This window comes from Ambystoma mexicanum, chromosome 5p (assembly GCF_040938575.1).
Source record: "Ambystoma mexicanum isolate Mex_15411 chromosome 5p, UKY_AmexF1_1, whole genome shotgun sequence".
In the NCBI taxonomy this organism is placed as follows: Eukaryota; Metazoa; Chordata; class Amphibia; order Caudata; family Ambystomatidae; genus Ambystoma; species Ambystoma mexicanum.
This window is the reverse complement of record NC_090930.1, coordinates 540,865,351-540,883,621: the sequence shown is the minus strand read 5'-3', so window position 1 is coordinate 540,883,621 and position 18,271 is coordinate 540,865,351. Positions and strand designations below refer to the sequence as shown.

Sequence of the window (18,271 nt, the reverse complement as noted above, 5' to 3'; positions counted from 1 at the left end):
TTATTTTGGCCTTACTAATGTTGATTTTTAGACCATTCGCGGCTGCAAACTTTTCCAAAGCCTTTAACTTGGTCTGTAGTCCTTTAGGGGTACAGTCCATCAACAAGATGTCATAAGCATAACCCAACCAGCCTAGTCTCAAGGTACCTATTTTAATGTCATCTGTAGGTATAGCATATAGATCAATCGGGAGATCAGCTGGGTCTGGTTAAATAATGTTGCTGCTGAAATGCAGCCTTGCTCGACTTCTCGCAGTGCCGATGCCAGATCAGATAATTCCCCTTCATTGCCAAGGCGTATTCTCACAGATGTTTCAGTATAGAGTAATTGAATCATACTTAATAACCCAGCAGGTATACCCCAAGCTTTAAGCTTGCACCAAAATCTTTATCATATTATAGTATCAAAAGTATTATAGTATCAAAACGCTTTTGGAGAGTTCTACAGGAAGCTGTACACAAATAGACCTGTGGCACTAAATGCGGAACAAGCAGAGGTTTTAGCTCATATAGACCGCCGCCTCCTTGGGGGGCCCCTATTGCCATTGAGAAAATCAAGGCCACAATAAGTGAGCTACCGACAGGTAAGACACCAGGCACGGAATTAGCAAACCCTCTACTTGACATGTTTAACGAAGCATATGAAAGTGGGATGCTCCCCCAATCCCCAAGGTAATCCATAATCATACCCCTGTTAAAACCTAATAAACAACCCACAGGTTGTGGATCGTAAATACCACTATCCCTCCTCAACCAAGATGGCAAGAACCTCACTTCATTATTAGCCAATAGATTTTAAAAAGTGATAGCAGATCTTATCCACCCTGATCAAACCCGGTATGTGCCCAGCAGGAATACGACATGGAACCTGCAGAGACTACACCACATTATTCACGGTACTAAAGACCTCACGGGGCAAAACGCGGTAGCATCCCTAGACGAGATTAAAACGTTTGTTTCCATAAAATGGTCCTGGCTGGAAGCCACTTTGCATAAATTCGTACTAGGAGCAGATTTCATCAAATGGGTAATACTATTGTACAACAAACCAATCGCAAGAATCAAAACGGGCAGCCAGATATCAGAGCAGTGGGAGCTTGAGAAAGGCACCAGGCAGGGTTGCGCCTTATCACCTATGGTCTTTATCTTAGCCTCAGAACCAGTAGCAGCATGCCTCAGGCAAGAATATGCAGAAGCAGGCATAATGAGAGGAGGGATTAATCATCTGAACTCAATGTATGAGCAAGATTCATATGGCACAATGGCAGTAGCAGGCTAGTGTTGTCCACATTGTGCAGCCCACACGAAAGGGGAGGATTTTGCCTACCCAATTTCAAACGCTACTTTGCAGCTAGTCAATTGCAGTTCGTAGCAAATTGGCTGTCTGACAAACCTTCACTAAGCTCTACGTTGTTACAGTGGCCCAGCAAGCCCTTCTTCCCGATAGAGGTGTTATGGTTACAGAATACTCACCCTCCACACTAACACACATTAGGGAAAGTATCTAGCAAAGAGCATGCACACTACTCAAGCTAAACACACCGTTTTCGGCACACATTAAACTGGTTACACTGCAAGCAGACAGCCAATAAATTAGGTTAAATATAAGGAGACACAAGGAGACACTGGGGGTAGTTACAGTGGGAGACTTGTTTTTAGATGGCGAGCTAACTAGCTTCCAAGACTGAATGGGACAAGTCAGCATTCATGAGGGGCAATACACCATATACATTAAACTGGTAAAAGCACTCAAAACAAAATGGCCAGAGCTACCACACCAAGTGGATTCCAACGACACAGTAGACACCATGTAGGAAATAGCAGAGGGTGGTCAGGCCACCTCCTGCATATATGAGTTACTCATCAACACGACAGATGGGGTGCCCCAGTTGCAAGCAAAATGGGAAAGACATAGGATAGCAATTCACAGAAAGCAGTTGGGGAATGCATCCTGGGAGACCACAAGCATGTATCTAAAAAAGGAAGGCTACAACAGATACAATTATTCATCACCCACAGGGCTAACCTTACACCAAGCAACATGTCATAATTCTGTAACGCACAGACAGTGTTGCCTTAAATGCAAAGAAACAGATGCGGGAATGCTGCATTTGCTCTGGGCATGCTCGAATGTCCAAGAATCCTGGGAGGCGATATCAAATAAACTAGCCCATACAGACTTCACAATAAACATACAATCCCCAGCAGCATGCCTGTTAGGAAGATTCACCAGGAAGGGGAATGTGAAATGTATTGCAAAATGTAAAGACCTAGCATACATATTGGGGAAACAAAGGTAAGCCATGGGATGGAAATCCCCAAAGAACCTGAGAGTGGAATTGTGGTGGGCGGACTTACATAGATGGGCGGTGGCTGAAAATGTGGCATGGCAGAGGTCTATCAACATGGCCAAAACGAAGAGCTTAACGCAGTTGCAAGAATGGAAAACACGTATACAGGTGGTGTTTACACCCAAGAGCGTTAATGATCAGAACGATCCCTCAGGTACTGTAACAGACGTATTAACCCATACACAAGCGACAGCAAGCGGAATAGGCTGCCACCCAATTGATCACATGGGGGAGTAATAGTTCTGGAAGTGCACACGTTCTTTGCTAAATTGGGCAGGTTGGGGGAGGGAAGCAAACTGTACAACATGAGTGAGATGTAGTAAGCAGCATCAAGTATGATAGGCATCAGCAACAATGTATACTATATGTTCTTATATGAAAATAACAAAAAAATGTATAAAACATTTTTGTTTTAAAAAAGGCTTCTTGGCACCTTTAGTAGCATTTGATGTCACGGGTGCCCAGTCTACTTTGGGCTTTCGGTGGACACTATAGTTGTAAATGCTCAACATGAGGAAGAAGTTGTTCACCAACAGCCTATGCAAGGGTGAGCGTCCAGCAAAATAAGACATCAGATTCTGAGGGAACCTGGCATCAAACTGACTGACATTCTTGAAATGGGCCGGTCCCATGAATTAGCAGAAGAGAGCCTCGAAGATAAAGGCAACAATGAAGTTGCTAAAGCTGGAGGAAGCCTATGCACCGCAGGTGTGGAAGCCGGCCAAGAAACCTATATGCGTCAAGAAAGAGGGAGCCTGTGACAGCTCCAATATGTCCGCAATGTGGATATTATTTGCTGCATGTGGCGAACTGTCCTGCAAAGGGGCATACGTGTGAGAGGTGTGGTATTGTGAATCACTCCGCAAGAGTATGCCGCGCCTCAAGGTCGATCACCATCTCCCGGGGGCCAAGCTAGACTGTGCCAGCTGGCCAGGAGACATTCACCCAAAATGGCACAGCTCGACCCAGTGGCAGACCAGGACCAGTACGGGGTGAGAAAGAAGTGGACAAAGAGGACATTTTCTTTGTATCAAGGGTGAAACAGCCGACCAAGAAAAATAAATGGCAGCCAAGGTGCATAGTAAACGTGCATGGTTCGGAAGTCCCCGAGCTAATCGATATAGGGGCATCCGTCAATGTGATGGCACACTCTCAATAGACATCATTAAGTGAACCTCTGCGTCCAAGTGCATACGGGGTGAAAAGGTTCACATTTGGGGGCAAGGTACCCTACCCGCTCGAAGGAACATTTGTGTCTGTAGTGACGCAAGATGAGAAGATCCGGGAGGGGCGTGGCTAACTAGCCATGAAATAGGACGTGTCTCCATTAGCCGCTCCAGCCTATCCGACAATGATGATTGTAACTACGCCTTAAATGGACCCGGGTGTTCCAGAAAAGGAGGATTGTGCGTCGGAACCAAAGCACTGCAATATCCTCTCATGACGAGTGCATTAATCCCGGCAAACATAAGAAATTTGAAACTATAGTGGGCGGCCGTGTGGAAACGTTGTCGCCAAGATGGCGGACAACAAAAGGGATTGTGCCCGCGGCCTCGGAGGAGACCGAGGGAAGCTGAGCTGCCGAGCAGGAGCGGTGGCCGCTGCAGAACACGCAAAGCCTCGCCCGTGCGACTTGCCACTGCTGCTTTCATGTGGCTGTATTAAGGTGGAGCTTCAAAGCTTGAGCAGAGGAGCCGATCGATACAGTGGCTACAGTTGCCATGTAGTGAAGACGGGCGGCTGGTGCCTGCGCGGCTCCCTGCATCTCACGAAGGATACTGTTACAAGCACGGGCTGCAGGCGGCGACGAGGGCTGCGGGTGTGATGCCGCCCGCGAGCGGCTTATAGACAATTGAAGCGGAGCCCCGGCTGACCGCAGTATAAAATAAATGAACATCAAGTACCGGCGAGTGTGACGTGAATAGGTGCTGAAGGCGAGCTGGACACAAACAAAAGATGTTGACGAACAGCACGGGATAAATAATAACAAGCGTCCTTGGTGTGCAGTGGAACACAAATGCAGCCCTATTGCAATGATAGTTGGGCGCTGTGTCCCTATGGGAAGCTGAGACGCTTTAGCGCCTGGAGTGCACTGGACGCCTGCCCCTCGCTGTAAGGGGGCCTAGGAATCATAGCACCACAGAGGGCAAGGAGAGCACCCATAATCTGCATAAGGGGACGGGTAGTGCACCCAGGCACTGCCAAGTAAAGTGGATATTCTGGTGTGCTGCCATTACTGTAGCAGGGCAGTCCATGTGCTGGCACTGCCTGAATATTTGCCGGACGCAATGATAGTTAGAAGACAGGTGGCAGGCATTGAAGCGCACAGTCTGCATTGCATATATCTAATGGCGCACAGAAGGAGGAGCACCCAGCGATCCAAGAAAATAAACAAAGGGGGGCCGACCACAGCATCCAGAGGAGATTCGTGGGAGAACGCAGCCCACTCGAGGGCTCTGGAGAAGTAGCCAAGCCTGCATGATACAGGGGGGCCACAACGGGAACAAGCAGTGGCGTGAAGAACACAAGGAGCCCAAAAGATTGATGATCATGCTTGTAGTACAAAATAGTCTTCAGGAAGCAGTAAATTAACTAGAAACATGGGAGGACACAGCCCACCCGAGGACACAGCTTCACAAACACGAACATATACAGGGGCTCCTCAAGAACAATTGCCCTGGGCCTGGAGGGACACTCTGGCGTATCAATCCTGCCTCTCTGTCGTGGTGTAACACCACAGACCAAGTAACCTCAGATACATAACAGAGATTGCGGGGCGAGGAACCGTTAGCAAGAGCAAAAACAAACAATCCACGATGGAAGCATTTGCCAAGACGCAGCAGTCGCCTGCAGCGACAACACACAGAGGCGCGACAGCACCAGCGGAGAGCACCACAGCGGCTGAAAACCACCAGATACTAGCGGCTATAACAGAGCCGAGAGACTCGTGGGGGATAGCGATGGCAGAGCTGCGAACTTCCTTGGAGGCTAAACTAGACGCAGTAGGAATCGAAGTCACCCTACTGCAACAAGATGCTAGAACGCTGGCAGAGAGAACGAGCAGCCTGGAAAGTGCGGTGAAAACCAACACAGGCACTAGCACCAGCAATACAAAAGAAGTGCATATACTGAAGCAACAGGTGGCCAACCTGGAGAGTCGTGCCGAGGAAGCGGAAGGAAGGGCGCGAAGGAACAATATCCGTGTGGTCGGACTGCCGGAGGGGGAGGAAGGCCAAGACCCAACAGACTATGTGGAGAACTTGATCTTGCAAGAAATTGAGGCTGACAAACTCTCACAGGGATTCATGGTGGAGCGTGCACATAGAGCCCTCATGAAGAAACCGAAGCCTGGGGCCCCTCCTCGTGCGATAATTGCCAAGATACTGAACTACAGAGATTGCAAGAAGATTTTGGAGTATTTTCGCAAAGGGTGAATGATCGAAAGGGCCTCGAGTACCATCACGGCATATCCTGAATACACAATGTTGGTCCAGAGGCAACGGTACAGCTAGCTACGTGGCAATCAAGAGGAGGTTACGCATGGCTGGAATCAAATACATGCTCCTGTACCCCGCGAAACTGAAAGTGTTGCACAAAAGTAGGATGTTCTTTTTTGACACCCCAGAGGAAGGAGCAGCATTGCTGGATCTACAGGGTTGCCCGGAACGAGATGCGGAGAAGGCCTATGAAGAGCACGATAAGTGATTGGGATATTATATGCATATTGAAATGATGCAGAGCAGGTACCCCAGTAGAGACTATGATAGTGATAAGAAAGAGGTGGGATCGAATAATGCTGACATTGGACAGGATGTCTGCGATTTTGTTGAACTTAAAGGACTGGATTATAGAAGATTGAATATATACGTAAATTAAGTAGCAATGTGTGGTTGAATTATAGCGAACAGGAGCGGCAGGACAAAGGCACCCTACTCCCCCCCCCCCGTCCGAGTAGTAGTAGTCCTCGCAGGATAGCCATTAGGGCGACCTCACCCTGCTGAGCTTCAAGTAAAGGCTATCGCCAGAAAGAGCTAGATGCGGGGGTGCCTGAGATCCAGGGATGGAGCTGGGCAACAGTTGGGGGGGGGGGTGATGTTGGGGATAGGAAGGGAGGTGCGGGGGGGGGACTGGGGAGTTTCGTGTGGTTTTGGTTAAGGGGAATACGAGCCTATATAGACTGAGAGGGAAGTGGGATCTGGACTGCACCGATGGGAGGGGAAGGGGAACTCTAATGGGCCATGGGGGACCTTAAAATAATTACGTGGAATGTCAGGGGACTTAATAGTTATCTAAAGAGGAACAAGGTTATGTTGTACCTGCACAGACAAAAGATAGACATTGCACTGTTGCAGGAGACTCACCTGACTCGGGAAAAGATGGAGATGGTTGTGAAGAAATGGAAAGGGGGTGTGGTGGGCTCGACATATTCTGCTTGTGCTAGAGGAGTGCTCATCTGGGTGGCGCTGCATGGCCCGTTTCAACTGTTGCAGGAAAAGGCGGAAACGGATGGGAGGATGGTCATACTGAGGGGATTGGTGGAGAATAGGGAGATAAGCATTGTAAATACATACGCCCCCAATCAGAATACGGCAGCATATTTCAGAACTCTGTGTACCAACCTTAGCATATGTATGGGAAGTGTGGTGATCTGGGGTGGGGATTTTAACTGTGTATTAAACCCCAAGATGGATAGATCAGATGGAAAGATTGATAGACCCGCCCCAGCGGCTAAAGCGCTGCAGACACTACTAGACGACTTTGGTCTGGCAGATGTGTGGAGAACGAGGCATCTCCAAGAAAGGCAATACTCGCATTATTCCACCCCGCAGCAGCTGCATACGAGGCTGGACTATGTCTTTGCTACGTCGGAGGTAATAACAGAGATTGCTCAGGCAGAACACAAAGCGAGGGTCCTCTCGGACCACTCGCCCCTGGTTCTCGGATGGCAATATTGCCCCCCCACCCCCGAGAGTAAGGATTCTGAAATGGCACTTAAGGATCCCTTTTTTAGGGAAAATATAAGGGAGGAGATTATAAAACTACTTTGAGATGAACACGGGTAGCATGGACTCGGCGAGCATACTACGCGAAGCCTTCAAGGTGGTTATGTGAGGCGTAGCCATAGCAAAATCTAAAGGCCTGCAAGGTGGGATCTTGGCTGACCTACAGGAAACAGAAAGGGAACTGGAAAAGGCACTGAAGGAAAGGGGGAAATGGAGAGAGACATGGAGCCGATACTAAAACTGCAACAGAAATGTGCAGAGCAATGGGGAAGACTGTGCAACCTCAACTATAAAAAATATATAGAGAGACAGCATGCAGGAAGGGATAGAACAGGAAGGCTCGAAACCCCCAGACCCACGATTAGAACGATAACGAGAGAAGATGGTAGTGTAGCCGACACCCAGGAGGGAGTTAATCAGGAGTTTGCAGATTGTTATAGGTTACTATATGGGGATGAGGAGGGAAGTAGTGAAGGGGAGATAAACACTGGAGGACATAGGACTGCCTACGATAAGTGCTGAGGAAAGAGAGGAGCTGGATGCACCGATTACTTTGGAGGAGTTAGAAGAAGTGGTGAGGCAGCTGCCTACTAGTAAGGCTCCATGGGCGGACGGGTTCCCAAATTAATTTTATAAAGTATATAGGGAGGAAGTGCTCCCCCCAATGTTAGAAATGTTAAATGAAGCGTTTGAGGTGGGACGGCTGCCAGAGTCACTCAGAGAAGCGATCATAATACCGCTTCCCAAAGCCAACAAGCCTGGGCATAGCTGTGGCTCCTACAGACCTTTGTCAATGTTGAACCAAGACAGCAAGATATTGACGGCTGTCTTGGCAAACAGACTGTGCAGAGAGTTATTGGCAAACTAATACACCCCGACCAGACGGGCTATGTCCCGAATAGAAATATAACTCATAATCATAGACGACTCCAACGGGTAGTTGATTGGGGGAACAAGAACGAGGGCGAAATGGCAATTGTGTCCTTGGACGCGATAAAGGCTTTCGATTCAGTCAAGTGGCCATGGCTGCTGGCGGCCTTGCCGGGCTATGGAATGGGGCCCAGATACATAAAGTGAGTGAAGATGCTTTATAGTGAACCGCTGGCCAGGGTCACAACAGGATCAGTGATAACCGGAAGATGGCAACTTAGTAGAGGCACTAGACAGGGGTGGCCATGGTCCCCAATGCTCTATATACTAGCCCTGGAGCCCCTAGCAATATACCTTAGACAGCAATATGACACTATAGGTATTGAGGTGGGAGGGAACGACACTTGATCTCCTTATATGCGGATGACTTGCTGCTGTACCTGAGGCACCCGGAGGAAAATCTCCAGTACATCCTGGAAGTGATGGAGAGATATGCGGGGATGTCTGGTATAGCGGTGAAGCCCCAAAAATCTAGTATTTTCCAGTTAGGCTGTTACAAGGGAATCCCTGTGGGACGGTTACCGGTGTTACAAATACCATGGGCGGTTAGTACTTTCTGGTATCTTGGGATAGACGTGTACCACACAGTGGAAGGGGAGCACAGGCATAATACCGAGGTAGCCATGGAGTAAATTCTGGGTGAAGTTGCCCCTAGCAATGATGGGACGAGGGGCAATGCTTAAGATGGTGGTCCTACCTAGGGTCCTGCATTATTTTGGGAATATTCCATACCCCGATACCCAAGAAGTTTTTCACTAAACTGAACAGCATGTGTAGGGATTTCCTGTGGCATGGTACCCGGAATAGGGTGGCACTATGGAAGCTGCAGAACTTTTATGAAAAAGGAGGGATAAAACTGCCTAATTATGAGGTCTATTACATAGCGAGTCAACTGCAATATATTGCCAAATGGCTCTCAGACGAAGGGACCCCCGAATCCAGGCTGTTTGGACAGGATTGTGCCCCATATTATTTAAGAGAGATGATATGGCTGCCCAAGACAGAAATGGAAGAGCGTCCTAAGATGATGCTTGGGTGGAATATGTGGTGCCGAGCATGTCGGATGATGGAGAACCCATTCCCATGCTCTCCGCAGGTACCGCTAGTTGCACTGGCAGGGGGAGATAAGCAGCTGAGGATGAGAATCAGAAACCACTGGGAATCAGTGGGGTTAGTAACGATGGGAGATATCTGGCGAGAGGGGACCACCATAGATTTCGAAGTGCTGGGTGAGGAAACGGGGTTACACACAGGCCAGTATATCACAGAATTGTGCAGAGCATTAGGAGAACATGGCCCGAAACTGTATTGGAAGAAGAACCAGATGCTATGATAGATACAATATATGATATAATGGAAGGGGGGCATGAGATCTCTAGACTGTACGAGATGATGTTTAAGGTCGGGAAGGAATTAACACAATTAAGACTTGACTGGGAAGCGGAAGTTGGAGCCCCGATAGATGAGGGGATGTGGGTACGTGCCCTGGGGTACCACAAGAAGGTGTCAAGGAACGCAAGACTAAAACAGATACAACTATATACTACACACAGGGCATATATGACACCCCAGAGGATATCTAGGTTTGAAAATGCTGGACGTCAAGCATGTCCCAAATGCGACGAAGAAATCGTTGGCATGGTACACACGTTTTGGTCATGCCCAGTAATTGAGCGTTTCTGGGGTGAAGTAGCACAGAAACTAGTGGAAAAGGGGGTCACGATTATTATAGATACAGCCTGGGCCTGCTTGCTGGGGGGTTCCCCAGATCGCAGAAACTTAAGCATGTTAGTAAATTGAAAGATCTAGCATATGTGCTCGCAAAAAGGATAGCCATGGGATGGAAGACATGTCACAGGCCACGGGTGGAGGTGTGGTGGAAAGAGGTGCAGAAATGGTATGGCAAGAAGCGAGCAATGTAGGGGGAGAGGAGGAGGCGGGAACCCTGATGGCATTCAAATCATTGATAGCGGAATTATTTGGAACGATACAAGATCTGACAGAATCCACGGAAAAAGAGACCCCACTACGGGAGGCAGATAGAAAGTGAGTGGAATAAATAGGCTCGTAAAGGAGGGAGTGGGGGGGTAGAGGGATAAGGGGAGCAGTGACCGAAAGTAAGCAATGAACAATTGAGCTGTTGATATGCTGTTGATATATGCACTGTGTGTGTGGTTTGTATTGTTTGTTTGAATAAACCAATAAAATTGTTTACAGAAAAAAAAATAGATTAGAAGATCCGGGCGAACTTCTTCATCACTAAAGTCAGTAGCTACACACTCTTGCGGTGCCTGGCAGGGGAAGCCCTGAGCATCATGAAATTCGCATTTGGAGTATTTAAGGAGGATGTCCAGGTGTTGTTAGAGTGGGTTGCCAAAGTGTTTGAGGGGATTAGCAAGCTGAAGTGTGATCCCATCCGATTGTATATTGACGAGTCTGTACAGCCGGTGACACTGAAACATCAGATAATACCATTTCATCTGAGAAGCCTGGTGAAGAAGGAACTGGATAACCTGGATAATCGAGACAGTGAAGGGTCCCACACCCTGGGTCTCTCCTATAGCGATAGCTCGCACCCCAAACAGCCAGATTTGGTGTGGATTTGTGTAGATATGCGCCTCTCCAACTGACCCATCAGACTGGAGAGGCACATCACACCCACCATAGCGGACATTATTACGTATGTGCAGGGAGCGGTGTTCTTCTCAAAGCTTGATCTGAGAGCCGGATACCATCAGCTGGTGCGCCATAAAGACTGCAGATACATTACAACCTTTACTACCCACTAGGGCCTTTACCGGTATAAGACTTAGCTTTGGGGTCTTATCTGCAATTGAAGTCTTCCAAAACACTGTGCGGGGTGCAACTGTTGACATCCCAAGAACTTTGAACATCAGTGACGATGTGCTGGTGTTTGCAAAAAATGAAAGGCAGCACCTCGAGAGATTTGAGAAGGTGTGAGAATGGATGAAGGACATGGGGTTGACCATGCACAAAGAAAAGTGCAAATTTCTCACGAGACGGCTGGAGTTCTTCGGATTTGTGTTCCAACAAGGTAGTGCATCGGCAGACCCAGCCAAGGTGAAGGACATTAAAGATGCAATGGCGCTGGTTAACATCTCAGGAGTCTGCAGCTTTTTGGGGATGGTCACCTACTGTGGGCATTTCATCAGAGACCTGGGACCACTGTTGGAGCCACTGAGGAGTTTGACCAAGAAAGACCCGCCATGGAGATGGTCTCAGGTGGATCAGTCCTCTGAGGACATTAAGTCAGCTCAGACTGCAGACACCATGATGGCCTTCTTCGATCCAGAAAAAGAATCTGAGATAGTCCGCTTGTTTTGGGAGCGGTGCTTGCTCAACTGGACAAGGGTGGCCATGTAAATCCAGTGGTGTTTGAAAGTAGAGCTCTATCTGCAACAGAACAAAAAGGTACTTAACGATTGAGCAGAAGGCGCTAGCAGTATTATGGGGTTGTAGGCATTTCCACCTCTACATCTATGGCAGACCGGTAACCGTGGTAACTGGTCCCCATAATGGCAGAGTCGTTATCTAAGCCCCCAACCAGGATAGAAAAATTGATGCGATCATTGCTGGAGTACAACATCAATTTAGTGTCTCGCCTTGGTAATCACAATGCAGTAGACTACCTGGCCAGACACCTTCCTCCCACATGGGCTGCGGTAAAACAAGAGACCAAAGAATTTGGGCGTCTAGTCATAGAGGCGGCTGTGCCCAATTCCCAAGCCATGCGGGGTGGTGGACAGACTTTGGTTCCATCGGACGAGACATTCACTTTGTACAGAAGAGGGAGTGACCCCTGACCAGCCCATAGAGTCAGAGCTTGCCCTCGAGTACTTTAAGACAAGATAGCTGCATCTTGAGGTGGAAGGGGTGCAGGAATTCTTACTCAAAAACCAATCAATAAGGACAACTCAATGGTTTGGCAAAGGGGAGTCTGCTTAATGACAAGTACAAAAAACACAGAAACATGGAAATCAACAGTGATGCGATAGCCCGTCTCACTTCAACTCCCAACAATCTTCATTCAACATTAACAGCTATACCCAAAATTCGTCATCATTGACGTGTAACACTCATAAGTTTGTCATACAATTCTATTGGTTGGAAAAGGTAACTTAAGTATAGGTGCTATATCTGTATATGGTAACGGAGTGTGAGGATTGGATAACTCTTATCGGGTGGGCGTCTACGCCCTTACCTCTATCATTACTCATGTAAATGTCACTAAAAGTACAACGTCTCATTGGTTCTACTAGGTATAGGACCCTAGATGATTTGGTCCATTGTGATTGGGTTGGCTACAACCCCAGGCATAAATCTCCACTTTAATTAGCAGCATGCAGAATTGTCACCCAGATGCAGGATGCCCCAAGATTCACCCAGCCTCCCTTCCATCAATCAGTACTTTATATTGCTATGTGTCAATTAGTTGGCTGTGGTTAGCCTCAAAACTAACTTCTTGTCAGGAAAAGTTATGGTATCTTCTGGTTTTGGGTGACATCAGACGTTGGCACCTCTTTGCGCTTAGCTGTTCACGTGTTAGTACACCGTGAATCGGCTTAGTTTTCCTTCTATTTGTGCATTTAATTCTCATTTCGGCCTGCCACCTGCCTGGGCCTCCTTATCTCGATCTTAACGGAGCAGGCTGCTCTGCTCTCAAGTTTCGATTCTCCGAAGTTTCTGTCTGCCTCCCTTTCTTGGTTTGACCTCGACTTCCCAGGCACAGCCTGCTCCTTGCTGAGTTTTGATTCCACCGTCTCTCTTCTTGTTTTAGCTGGAATAAGAATCCTGTCCCGTTTGACCCTTTGTTACGCTCACCTGGTCTCTGCGGGGGCGTTGGGGCACGGTTGGAGCCCTCCCTCGACTTGGATCCCCTGTATCAGCCGTCTTCCCCAGCTGCTGCAGAGTATGTTGCTCTGGATGCTGGTATTGCCCCTGGGAGAAGAGGAGAGGCAATGAGGGTGGTGTGGAGGTGTTACAAATTCCCTCGCCCCTTTCGTACCAAAACGGAGTGTGCAAGAGCCTTCCCATGCAACCTCACCTGTCATTTTGTAATGTTGGGCTCTCCGTCCCGCTTCCTTCAGGGCACGTAGAATGGGCCTAGTTACTTCACTGGCCCGCAAAGTGGCGATCCAGACCGGTTGGCACCAATCCACTTGGAGGGCAAGTCTTTGGTTATAGTTATTGTTTGTTTTTCAATAATGTCTTTAACAATGAGTCTTTGAAACCGACATCAAAATGTTTGCCACAGTTACCGGCAGACAACTTAATTGATACCTTCTACAAAGCAGTGTCTCAGGACCTGTATGAGATGGATGCACGGAGAAACAAACATCGTAATTCGAACAAGGATAAATCTGTCAATCTAACCCAAGGGGAATTAACAGCACTCAAAGGCCTAATGGCCGATGGACATATTGTAATTAAGGAAGCTGACAAAGGGGGGGAACATTGTTGTTAAGGACAGGGTGGATTATCTCAAGATGGCCAATAATCATTTGTCAACCCCCGACTGTTATCGAATAAGAACTGACAATGTAAAGAAAAAGGGTGTTGAGCAACTCGGAGAAAACATTCTGATTTGGCACAGGAAAGGCCTCATCACTGATGAGGAGAGATCCTTCCTAACAGTGAAAGAACCAGTATTTCCCACAATGTATTTCCTACCTAAAATACATAAAGAATTCAACTCGATACCAGAAGGCCGCCCGATTATGAGTGGGATAGGGTGGATAACTGAAAGGGTTTCGGAGTACCTGGATACCATCCTCAGACCTAGAGCAGCAGTACTCAAGTCTTATCTTCAAGATTCTACTAGTCTCATACGCAAACTGCACGACTTTGAATGGCAAAGCACCTACTATCTTGCCACTTTAGATGTAAAGGCCTTCTATACCTCTATTCATCATAAATGGGCAACTGCCTCCATCGATTATACCTATAGGAGCATCATACTATAACCAGATTCAAATGCTCAAGGAAATGTTGCAATTGACTTTTGATTTAAACTTTTTCATGTTCAATAATCAAATATACCAACAAACGAAAGGGGTGGCTATGGGCACCAAATATGCTCCAGCACTAGCCAACCTTGTTCTGGGCATGCTAGAAGACAAAATCGTGTATACAGCCCCATTCTTCATTGATAAGGTTAAAATGTGGACACAATACATTGACGATGTATTTTGCATAATTGATGGAAGTACTGATGAGTTTCAAGATTTTGTGAATCATTTGAACCACAATTGTTTTGACATCCAGTTTGTGGGAGAATGTAATGAATGGAGCATAGACTTTCTCGATCTAACGATACTAATAGAAGAAAATCAGCTATTTACTAGAACTTTTAGAAAAAAGACAGAGGTCAACTCCACGCTTCATGCAAGTAGTTGTCATTATCACTCCACAATTCGAAACATACCGTTAGGCGGGTACATCCGCGCCAGACGGAATTGTCAACGGAACATGGATTTTGAAAAAGAATGCTTACTCTTAAGACATCGTTTCAAGAATAGAGGTTACTCTGAAAAATGTATTAAATTGTCTTATAAGAGAACAAAAGGACATGCACCAACAAGATACTCTTCAACCTAAAATGGGTAAGGTTACCGACGAAAAATTTGGACCTAGTTTCATTACACAGTATTGTAAAGACCACCAGCAGATTCGGCGAATACTAGGGAAACACTGGTATCTGCTGAAACTAGATGACCACATCAGCAAATTGATAGATGAGAAACCACGAATGATCTTCAAGAGAGCAGGAACTCTCAAAACAATGCTCAGTCCATCTTTGTTAGCGGAGATCGCGCAAATTAATCGCACAACCTGGCTGTCTAACAATTCAATTGGTTTCAGGAAATGTGGTGGGTGCACCCAATGCAAATATGCGCACAACTCTACGAACAAGTTCATTGACTCTAATGGCAAACAATGGCTCATACAACAAGGGATCAATTGTAAAACTAAATTTGTAGTGTACTGTATTATTTGTATATGTAAGAAGATTTATGTTGGTAGCACCAAAAGAGTTACGAGTCCGTATTCGTGAGCACCTGGCAAAGATTGGCAGCCAAGATACTTCGTTGCCACTATCGGATCATTGGTAGAACTGTCATCAGTTGCATAATAAATCTGATATTAGATTCATTGGTTTAAAACAAGTTACCTTGAGCAAACGAGGAGGAGATAGATTGAAGGCATTGCGGCAGTCGGAAGCACTTATTTGTTTTTTTAATTCTACCAAAACAGGTTTGAACAATGACATTGAGATGGCCTCATTCCTATAGAATTCTGGTTACTCAGTGTTTTAGTGTTTTTGTACTGTTTGGAATCATGTCCAGTATCTTTGGCCAATGTATTTTGGGATATAGAAGGCCAAGGGGTTTTCTGTTGCATGTATTTACAAATAATGTGTCTTCAATCATTCCAGTATTTTTTAGGGATGTTTTCTTGTCTTATACATGGTTTCCGCTCTTTAGGTATAATGTAAACAATTCTTTTTCTCTCTATATTGATATCTTAGGATGTCATTGTAGCAATATATGTACTTAATAAAAGTAGTAATGCATTTCCCCAATTTTTCGAGCTGAAAGGCATTAGAATGAATTTGTATAAAGGCATTTCTTTGCTGTCCAAGCGTTTTAGGGTAACTTCCCCTTTAATTTGGATCATTGCAAGGCACTGAGCCAGGTTGCCGCAGCAACGGGTGCTAACATTGCCGTGACAACGATGAATACTATTTAGATCTTTCAAGATGGCGCCGGCTGCATCGAACATTCGAGCAGCCAACGCGAGAGACTACAGAGCAGAACAGTGAGTTTCTTCTTACTCTAAAACACTCGCGTATGCGAGGAGTGCTTTATAATGAGCACGGTTTCTTCGTGAGAATGCAGTGAGACTAAGCGGCACGCATTCGTATTGTAATTAAATACTCGCGAAGGCGAGATTCATCTTCAATATATGTTTGTGCATGAATTAGATATAACGGCATAGTGTGATTTTACATTTTTAACACCTGTGAAGGTGAGGTCTATTTTTTGGTAAAGGATACGAGTATACCATGAAATGTAACTTTATACTTTGTTAGTCATTCAATCGCGAGGTCGGTTCTTGTTGTGAAAGAAAGGCGCAATGCAGGTTGGAAAATGAGTGAAAGCGCAACTAGATGTTGCTATGTAAGAACCTAGAATGGCCTTCCCACAATCCCACTAATACAGGTCATTTTTAATTTTTGTGTTTACAGAATTTCGACTTTGGGATTTGTCCCTATAACTGTTTCAGACAATGTTCCTATGGACCTTTTTGCTACTGGGTAAGCCCCAGGCATGTACCTTATTTGAATTACAGCATTATACTCAGTGATTCGTCTTTGTAGTAACCAGAACTAATGGGCTTTCTTTTTCCCGTTTCCCCCTTTTTTTTCGTTTTTTTGAAACAATTATATTTTGTTTTTCTTTTGATTATTAATTGAACACGATATGACTATGGTTGATATGATGACTTTGTTTTTGAATATTCTCAACCCACTCAATCCTCCCTTTCACCAACCCCTGTTTCTCTGTCGAATAACAATGTGCTATATGTTTTGTGACAAATCAATGTATATACAATGTGTGCAATTGAATCATGCATTTGCCTATTATATTGTGTGTTTTATGAACAAAACATTTTTTTGGTTTGTATAATGAATGTAGCCCTGATTTGATAAAGGCTCGTGGGAGCCGAAACGCGTAATCGAGTAGAGGGCTCGCACATTAGATTGTGCCATTAAACAATCCAACTCTACACTGGCGCTGAGTCCTTGAGTTTTTCATCTTTCCAAGTAATAATGATGTCTTGCAATGTCTCTGCACTTCTCTAGATGTGAATATTATGGGTCGGAAGCGTAGAGCGGAAACTGGGATTGCCCCAAGGATGATGGACTCTCAAGGTCAACAGGTAACTGGCCGTTATAATGGAAGTCCAGACTCAGGTATGATGAGGCCAAGAGTTCGTTATTATGAGGTTCTAACCTGTTGTGTTCCTTTCCCCTTGTAGGAGCGGTCCGACGGCGTGGAGCAGAGTCCGGATGCTTGAAGACAGATCAGCGGCTCCGGAGGAAGATAACGCGTTGAAGCAGAGAAGAAGCAAAGACTCCCACGTCGCTGGAAGTCTGAATCGGGTGAGAAAAGGCCCCGACTCCGATGGAATGCAGGTAGGGTGCGCCTTCAGCGATGGAGCGGTTGGGATCAGGTTGGTGAGTCTTCAGCGATGGAGCGGCTGGGATCAGGTAGGTAAGATGATCTTCAGAGGATGGAGTAACCGGAATCAAGGTGAAGAACAGCGGTAAGCGTCACGCTGCAAAGCAGAGTAACGCGAAGCGAGGGCATGTGGTTGGGCTGGCCTTATATAGGCTGGCTCCGGCTCCCTCCCTTTAGCCACGCCTTGTGGCTCCACCTTGCCCCGCCCAAGGACTCCAGCACGTGCCTCCCAATGCTGTTCTATGGCCACAGCCGGCCCTGATGCACGTGCCAGAGTGTGCAAAGCACACATTTCCATGAGCCTGGCGCCAAAGGCGCCAGGACTGGGTCCATGTTGACCCTGGGGGTGATGAAGGCCTGTGCCCTTGCCCATTGGCCTTGACAGCACTCCCCCGCAAGGCCCCCCTCACGGGCGCCCTCCTCCCGGTCCTGGATTGGCAGGATAGTCACGGTGAAACCGCCCGATTAGTCGAGGTGCATGCACGAATTCCACTGGTTCCCAAGTGCGATCTTGAGGTCCATAGCCTTCCCAATCAATTAAATAGTATAGGTTTTCCTCGTACCATTTTCGAGTCCAGGATGTCTTTAACCTCATACTCAGCTTCTCCTTTGATAATTTCTTGCTCGGGAGGTTTTTTTATCCTAGTTACGTGCTTCACAGGCTTCAGGAGTGAAACACTAGATGAATTTGCATATTGGCGGGTAGATCAAGCTTTACCGCG

The 18,271-nt window shown here is 46.6% G+C and overlaps 1 protein-coding gene across 1 annotated transcript in view; it reads right to left on the bottom strand.

The window, feature by feature from the left end:
- TSPAN6 (tetraspanin 6) overlaps window positions 1-18,271 on the bottom strand; it is a 543,340-nt gene that overhangs the window by 363,224 nt on the left and 161,845 nt on the right. The window lies entirely within an intron of this gene.